The sequence below is a fragment of the Ailuropoda melanoleuca genome, unplaced genomic scaffold, assembly GCF_002007445.2.
Source record: "Ailuropoda melanoleuca isolate Jingjing unplaced genomic scaffold, ASM200744v2 unplaced-scaffold9839, whole genome shotgun sequence".
NCBI classification, from domain to species: Eukaryota; Metazoa; Chordata; class Mammalia; order Carnivora; family Ursidae; genus Ailuropoda; species Ailuropoda melanoleuca.
Window position 1 is genome coordinate 140,618 of NW_023255368.1, and position 9,008 is coordinate 149,625.

The window sequence follows — 9,008 nt, forward strand, 5'->3', positions numbered from 1 at the left end:
TCGACAGAGATAGAGACAGCCAGCGAGAGAGGGAACACAAGCAGGGGGAGTGGGAGAGGAAGAAGCAGGCTCATAGCGGAGGACTGATGTGGGGCTCGATCCCAGAATGCTGGGATCACGCCCTGAGCCGAAGGCAGACGCTTAACCGCTGTGCCACCCAGGCACCCCCCTTTGCTTGTTTTCTTTCTTAAATTCCACATATATAAAAACACTAATTCAAAGGGATCCATGCACCCCTATGTTTATAACAGCATTGTTTACAAAAGCCAAACTTACGGAAGCAGCCCAAGTGTCTATCAATAGATGGATGGATAAAGAAGATGTGGTATATGTAAAATTTCTATTTAATTTTCATCTCAGCCTGTAAAAGTCTAGTTTCTATATTTGTGTTAGAGTATGTATGTTAATGCAATGATATATGTGTGTGCATGTATGTATAATTTTAAATCCAGTAAAGATTTATGGAGGATGTATCCTAAAGTTATTAAAACAGCTTTAATTCACATATCATACAATTCATCCATTTAGAATATACAATTCAATGACTTTTAGTATATTCAGAGTTGTACATTGATTACCAAGGTCAACTTTGGAACGTTTTCATTACCCCAAAAAGAAACCCCACTCCTCCCAGCCCCTGGTGGCCTCCTACTTTTTTTATCTCTACAGATTTTACTGTTCTTGATATTTTATGTAAACGGGATTATACTAGTGTAGCTTTTGTGTCTGGCTTTTTTTCACTCATCATAATGTTTTCAAGGTTCACCTGTGTTGTACTTCATTCCTGTTTATGGCTGAATAGTCTTCCATTGTGGATATACCATATTTTATTTATCCACTTATTGCTTTTAGGGGTTAGCAACCAAACATTGTTGTAGACCTCTGATCTATATAATCTGTGCACTATATGCACTGTGCATCAAAGACAATATTCAAAATATTCTAGCAAGACACTAACAATAGATGTTATAAGCTCTGGAGTTGGTTTCTAGAAGCAGTGCTTAATGCCAAGTTACAGTATTTGCTGGGACCTGGAAACCTGGGGGCAAGGTGCTCAGGGAGCTGAGAGGAGAGGCTGTTTACAACCGTCATGGATGTATTTCAATATTTCAACAACTGGTATGGCCACACGTGTGTGCGTATAAGTTGACCTCTCTCTCTGGCAGATCTGCCTTAAGGGTTAAACGAGTCTAGACACATGGAGAACTTGGGGGATCTTATTTGGGAATATGGGGTGGTTTGCAACATGTAGCAAGCACAACTGTCAGCTGAGTCACTGCTCCTCATTCCCTTCAATGTAGGGCTGCTCCCCGCAGCTGAGTGAGTCCCTCTCCTAGAAGCCTATTTTATTATGCATCTAAAGGGAGTCCTAAGGTCTATCACATGTGCAAGTACATCCTGCTGAGATAGCAGGGGGAAGTCTCTTGCATGGTCCCCATAGTTCCTTCCCTAGAAAAAAAGGACAAATCTGGCTGGAGTCTGAGGGAACAGCCTGAATGTGAGCCCACTGGGATAAGGAAGGAAAAAACTTCAAATGAAATTCTCCTCTTTCAGCCTCCTGTTTGTCTCACCTTGGTCTGTATCCCCAGAATGTTCCCGGGTTCAGTCTAAGACCTGCCGATCACTTCTCATTTTTGCCATGAAATCACAAAGTTGAAGAGGAAACTGAGGCCCATATAGGGAATGTTACTTGCTCAAGATTACTCATAGCTAGCCAGCTGGTGGAAGAGCTGAGTTGTGAGAGGAGATTTCCTGATTACTTGCTTGACCAGTCCTTCAAGAACAACCAAAGTGACAGTGCACTGTGAGCTTTGCTGAGCTGCTTCTCTGTTTGGTGACGCTGCCCTCCACCGGTGGGTCCTCAGTGTACGCTCATCAGGGGATTTCACACGTCCAGCCTCTTCCAGACCTGGCCATAACCATGTGCGTGGAAAGTTTTAACTGCAGACGATCTTAGCTGCTCGAGGACCTAGACTGGAACCAAATAATAGTTAAAAAATTAGAAAATAATAGTTATGAGAACGGACAGAGAGGAGGAGAGAAGGAGAGGGGCAGATGGATAACACTTCTCAAAGTTTTAGAAAACAAAGATTAACTACAAAGGGAAGGGGAAGCTGCTCACTGCCCAAGATGATGGAGGAGGAGAGCACAGTGGGGTCCAGGCAGAACTGAAAGTATGAGCCTTGCAGATGAAGTTTCATGAAGGTCTGGGGTTTTACTGGTAGATTAGGACTCATCTTTCCAGGGAGGTCTGTCCCCACCCCTTTGGGTTATTTGAATGCTCCAACCTCTTTGGCCGTGTTCTTCCAAAAGGAGAGTCAACAATTAGAAGCAGAACAGCAGAAATTGCTGGCGAATGGTGTGAAGGAAGTCCCAGATTGCCCGAACCAGGGGCCCTGTGCCACCTGGTCTTCTCCCCCATCTCTGGATCGACTGGCATCATGTAGGGTATCCAGCTCCTCTGGGACTCCTCAAAGTATTTGAAATCAGTAGGAACTTTGATCCGCAGGCAAGAGGAACCTTAGCTCCAGCTGGCTTCATCCGTAGGGAGAGGCACTGTCTCCCATCACAAGTCATGGAGAATTGGGTCAGGATTCCAGGCATGGAATGACGGAACACTTATTGACTCAAGTCCCTGGGCTCTTCATCTCTGTGCTGCTGTCCTCAGCTTTGCCTTCCTCCTAAAACTTTCTTTCATGGTTGTAAGGTGGCAACCAGGAGGAATGGGGGCAATGTGTGCTCTTATTCCTGGGGGAGAGAGAAAAATTGGCCACTTTCTTTTTGAAATAGAAATCCTTCATTTTAACTTGATTGGGCTAAATTAGGTCACACATACCCACTCTTAGGTCAAAATCAGTCACCACAGAAATGCCACAGGCCAGCTGGCTCTCTGCTCTAGACCAAAACCGTGTGCATAGAAATTTAGGCATTACCTGTGATGCCCACGACACTTCATTCCATCAGGACAAACCCGCCACACACAGTGCCTGCCTTGATGAGGCATAAAGCTGGGCTCACTGGCTCTTGAATGTTCCAACTGGGATGTCTTCTTTCTAGTACCATGTATGTCACATCCTAAAACTTCTATCACTCAAGTAACACCTTCACATTCTTTTTTGCAATATCAGCACTCCATCTGTGGTAGTCCTTACTATTTTTCTTTAAACAAGCTCTTTTTTTAAAATAAGTTTTTTAAAAATATGAAACCTTATCATCGGAAATAGGAGACTAGTCTCTCTTGCCAAAATTATAAGTTTGCTATAAAAATAAATATATGATAAACAGTGTTAATTTTATCTAGACACTGTTGCCTGAAAAGGCACTGATTCTAAGACAGCTGCTTTAAATGGGAGATTGGCAAGTGTTGAAAGTGTTAGAGACACACCAGCACTGAACAGAGACTTTGTCTTTAACCTAAACAGATGAACGGAAAGAAATTTGAAAGAGGAGTAGCTTCCCGCTGTATGATTCCGTGTTCTTTAATGATGTAGCTGTGTACTACGTGTTCAGTAACCAATGTGATAATCAACAACCGTAGTAAATAACCAACTTTATCTCATTCTATCTGGGCAATGCTAGACCTAACTGCATCCTACTTTTGGGGAGACTGTCGGTTGCATTAGGCTGCCTGCTTTCAATTTTCACAGCTCTTTTGTAGTCCTAAGGTAGTGAGAACAATTAGGAGAATACGGACATTGTCTGCTAGACATGGGGATCAAACTATATACATACTTACTGAGCACTTACTGTGATTCTAGAGGGCAGAAGGCAGAGCCTCTTCCCTCAACGTACTTACAATGTAGATGAGGAAAGATGACCCAACGATTACAATGCAGAGGGGAAATGTAAGTGGGAATGAATGAGCATCCTCTACCTTTTCCTCCTGCAGCTCAGAGGCAGCCTGAGGGGCCCAGAACACTTCTGTCCCTGGCTGGTGTCCAAGAGACAAGGGTCAGGGACCTGGGTCACTGCTTGGTTCCTCCCAGTCTGGAGTGGATTTTACGCCCGCGTGAAGGCAGAGCTGAGAGCCCCACACTCTTCCTCTTCCCAGCCTCACCTGGATGCTAGCTGAGCTCTGAGGAGAGAGATGCTCTCTTGCTTTCTAAAAATAACCTTCATGAGCGGTATAGCTGGGGCACTTGAATTTAGAGAACCTGCATGCTGAAGTGTCCCTCCAAAGGTCAGGCTTTCATGGGAACTTAGCCAGACCATGGAAACAGGAGGAAAAAGGCCAGGGTATGGCCCCCTCCTTAGATGAGCCAAGGCCCAGGGTGCTTCCCTGTGCATGAAGGGTGCATTTGCTAAGAAGCAGCTTCCTTGGACGGGCAGTTCCATTTACTTAGTTCTAGAAGATTCCACGGCCTACTCCCTGAACTCTGACTCCCTTGTCCTAGCATTGGTTAGAGCACTGTGCTCATTGCAGTGGTAGGCATGTGCTTTGAGGGAGGCAGGGCAGGGGGAGGCGAGTGAGTGCACACTCTGCCCTGGAAGACGACTTACTGTTTCAGATCCTGTCGGTGGATTCATCTTCCTCTGGGCCATCAGGTAGGGATATGGTTACTCTTTCTTACTAAGCTCATTCATCCATTGTCCTCAAAGGCTTATTGAGAGCTGACCCCAGTTACACTCAGGCCCCACACAGAGCACCCTGGAACCTGCTGCTTGGATCCCACTGAAATTGTCCCTTCCTCCCCGCTGGGCCATGGCTACATTCCCCTCTCTTAGTCACTGACCTCTTGTCTTTTCATTCCCTCTGTCATCAACTGGATTAATAATCTCTCCTTCCCATCCCTTCAACAAACCCAGCTCCTGAATTATTTAGCAAAACCTGACTACCTCAAAGGAAGCCTTTTCATCTCCCTGTTTCATGTGCTTTTATTCTTCCACTAGACAAGTGTGGGAGCTTATTCTTGATTTCAGCTGGGACTTAGGAAAGCATTTTTACTTTCTGGGGGCTTGCACCTGCCTTAGGCCTTGCTCCCCATATCAGCTCCGGGTGGTACTTCCCCCACCCCCAGTCCTGCTGGTCCTAACTTTGGCTCCCCGCATGTGGTAAAAGTAGCAAAGATCAGGGAGCTAGCTAGAAACTGTGAAATTCTGGTGTGAGGCAAACCCACCAACCCTCCCATTTCTTATCCGTCAAATAGCTGTAGCAGGTGCAAATTTCACATGCAGGGGTGCGATGTATGTATTTTTCTGCAAGAATTTCTATTTTGAGTTCCTACTCTATGTGCTGTAAGACATGTACCATCAAATAATTTGGGATTTATTTTTTTCCCTCCCAGGTTTGCATTTATATACTAGTTGACTTATTTGAAAACAGAATCACTCCAAGACCCAACTTGAGATCATTTGGGCATCTACTGAGCTGTCCTCCCCCTCTGCAGGTCTCTGTGGTCTATCCATTTCCTACCTGGAGACTCTGTCTGGAGCCCTTTCTTCTCTTCCTTAGCCGTTTTTGGGAGGACAGGACAGGTAGACATTCTCTGACACAGTCTTCTATCTCCAGTGGTGTATCAGTGAACATCTAACAACTAGCTCTGAGGGATGGAGGGCGGAAAGAAGTAACTCTTGATTTATAGCATTTGTCAACTTCTGGGGTATAAATACTCCCATCGTGCTGATTTCAAGCTACAGATGATTTAGCAATCAGCTCACAAGGTTACTGAAAATTTACCAACCAGCTCTTGCTAGCAGGGTCTAGCACACCACTGCATGACACATCTTATAACCAATTTTCTGGATCTGAACTGTCTCCCTGCCTCAATACCCAGCAAATCAGAAGTCCTCTTGCCCTGGCATCCCAGAAATGAATCTGGGATTTTTCCACCTACTCAAGGTCAGCCCAGGGAGAAGGGCGTAAGACCATTTTCACAGGGGGCCCCAAAATTTATGCTGTCTCTTTCTGCTTCTTTTCTGATTCCTTCTTCCAGACTAGGGAACATCTTTCTAGTTGGTGGGACGGCTCTGAGTTGGAGGTGGTGGCTTCTATTACTCAGTCTCATTATCAGGCTTGAGTGATTTCCATTGCCAGAGGGCCTTGGCTTTTGAAATGCCCGCGTTCTCTGCTCCTGGTTATCATATTCCTCCCTTAAAGCCACTAACACGCAATGGCCTACCTCACTGAAAGCAGGAAAGGGCCAAGAGAGAAAAGCAAATACAAAAAGGAAAAACTCATCAATTTTTCAAAGCATTATTCTATCAGAGATGTAGTAAAGCTTCCTAGGACATTGGGAGAAATAAATGAGAAGTTATGGGAATAGCTTCAGGCAGAGTGTGACATAGAGAAGGACTCCGTGACATGGATTATCCTTCTTTCTCTCCTCCAACTGAAGGAATCACAATTTCCACTGGTTTGTATTGCATGGAGTCAAGCATGGTTCCCCTGGGCATCACCTGCCCTCTCTCCTTCCCCTCCCTCTCCCTTGAGAAAATAGCACTCTCTGGGATCAGAATGGACATTCTTTGTACCTTTCCATTTAGAAGTCAAGAAATAATCACCCAGATATACATAGAGTTTATAAATCTTGTGTACGGTAAATTTTAGCTAAAGAAGTGAAGGAGTAAATGACAATACGACGGAGGGGTTAAACATATTTAAATTGTTCGAGACCGTATTTTAGCTCCCCCTGAGTTTTCTGGGTGAAAGAGATATTGATGATCATACTACTCTATCTGCTCAGCTTAAAGAGCTTGTCATCATTTTGCTTTGTTAACTGTGTTTTCGACCTTAGCCTCCCTGCTGGATGCACATCCCTGAGGACAGGCCTAGCACAGAACTTCTTGGTGGTCAGAAAATGGCTGCTGAACTATTTTCTTGATTTCTTGGTTTTATTTCTCTAAAAGAAACTACACACTCAAGAAAGAGACAAAACATGTGTGCCTACTCAACTTTGCAGTGCTTCACTCTTGACGTACAGCCTTTCCTGGGTCTATCGCTTCTACTGGTTCTAGTCTAAATGACCTTCTGTCCAGGGAATGCTAATTGTTCCTTCCCTGGTGGAGGGATTAGAACATGATACTCCATTGCATAGTGTCTTCGTGATCACAGAGGCGCCTTCAGCTTCTGTAGGACACGGCTACCTTTAGAAACAGAAATGGTCCTTGGAAACCAGAAGGGGCTTATTTCACCTTGGCATGGGAAAAGAGGGATTTTCAGTTTGTTTCATCCCCAGAAGCACAGACACTCAGCACGGCTCCTTAGGATCTTGGAGAAATAGAAGTGAGAGGGAAAAGTAGGAAAAGGGAATTGGAGATCATTGGTTGGCAATGAACTCCCCCATATCAACATTCACACTGGATTGGGAGACAACCAGGTGACTGAAACCCTGGGTGGGTCCTTGATGAGAATAACATGGCCAAGCTCCAGGTTACAAATCAAATCAAATGCGAGGCCAGATTCTTGGCATGGGAAGATAATGAAAGGAGCTCTCAATTTTAATGTAGTTTTCCTTTCAAGAAAAGGAGCTGTTGGGAGGTTGAAATGGGAGACAGAGAATTTCTAGATCTTGCTACAGATTCCCTGTAAGCTTAGGGCCTCAATCTCTATGCCTGTGATGGCATGAAAATATTTTGTAGGATTAACAATAAAATGTTTCTAGTTATCCACACACACCCCCTTTCTTAGGCCTTCTAGTTGTTTCCCATTTAAACTAGCCTACAAGGCACCTACTGCCTCAATGAAGTTTGGGTAGATCAGAAAAGCAGAGAACAGTTTAAAAGCTTGGACCTTTGAGTACAAACTCCATGGCCTTGAAGGATGGTGATTGGTCAGAAGTAATTTCTCCGCTTCCACTGCCCACTAAATAAAAATGTTCTGATATGGAAGAGGAGAGAATCAGAGGGAGGGTGAGACATGGAGGTAGGTAAACTCTGATATGTGTTCAAAGGAGGTACCTTGAGTTCCTGCCAATTGCTCCAGGTTGGGGTCACTTAATGATGGAACCCCCAGGTAGGTCAGAGGATGCTTCAGGAGTAGTTGTGTCTTCCTGCTAGAGTGAAGCCTGGGGAGTTGGCAAGACTTGCAGAATCCCCTCAAGACCAGCATGGCATGGGGAGGAAGAGATTAGACATGGCCGCTTGGCATTTCTTTGGGCATAAATATCCTCAGTCTCCCAGATTCCTTAGACACTCCAGCAATGGTAGGCAGCAGCTGGAATTCCTCAGAAGAATAGTATGGAAGTGGCGAGATTAGAGCCAGCTCTGGACAAATCAGTGATGAGGACAAGGGGGATGTAAGCAGGACCTTACTTCAGTCTCTATACTTTGCATCAGATTCATTGTTGCTGAAGAAAAAGGGGTGGTGGCTTCAGTTTCTTAAGGAATCACTAATAATTGCCAAGGGACATTTTCCAGCCCTAGAAACTCTGCAGGAGGAGAAGACCACACTTACTAGTCTCTTCATTTTCCAGTGGGGTATAGTGTGATGTTCGGGTCTGCAGTTGTAGTCCCCAATATAGTAGCACTAGTTGCAAGTAACCATTTAAATTTAATTAAAATCAAATTAAATAAAAAGCTCCTCAGTTGTACTAGCTGTATTTTGAGTACTCAAAAACCACATGTGGCTCGTGGCTCCCATATTGACGAGTGCAATATGGAGCATTTCCATCAGGGCTGGAAGCTCTATTGATCAGAGCTGTGGCTTTTGCCACTACTCCTGTTAAGACAATGACTACTGACCACTTCCTCTTCCTCCCCAGACACACACACACACACACACACACACACACACACACACACACACACAGGCTGAGTCCAAAGAATTCTGTCACTAATCTCTGAGCTGGCATTTCCCTGGATGTGGCCACATTCTATCAGTGGTGAGATTTTGTTTTTTGTTTGCTGACACTTCCTACTTGCCATGGTGCTCTCACCACCACCACCACAATCACCATTTCAGACACATTGTTACTCAGCATAAGAAAGCCAGGGTCATGAAGCCTCAGGATGGGCAGTCACCTAAGAGATTTGCTGGGTCTGCTTGTCATAATCTCTGTGGAATCTGAATC

General features: G+C 44.7%; 1 long non-coding RNA gene across 1 annotated transcript; it reads right to left on the reverse strand.

Annotated features, from left to right (window-relative positions):
* Positions 1-264: 264 nt before the first annotated feature.
* Positions 265-8,223, reverse strand: LOC117800972. The gene is made up of 3 exons (XR_004623240.1): positions 7,897-8,223; positions 2,289-2,748; positions 265-1,974 (listed from the first exon to the last, which is right to left on the reverse strand). It is a non-coding gene; the product is annotated as an uncharacterized LOC117800972 (long non-coding RNA).
* Positions 8,224-9,008: the final 785 nt, after the last annotated feature.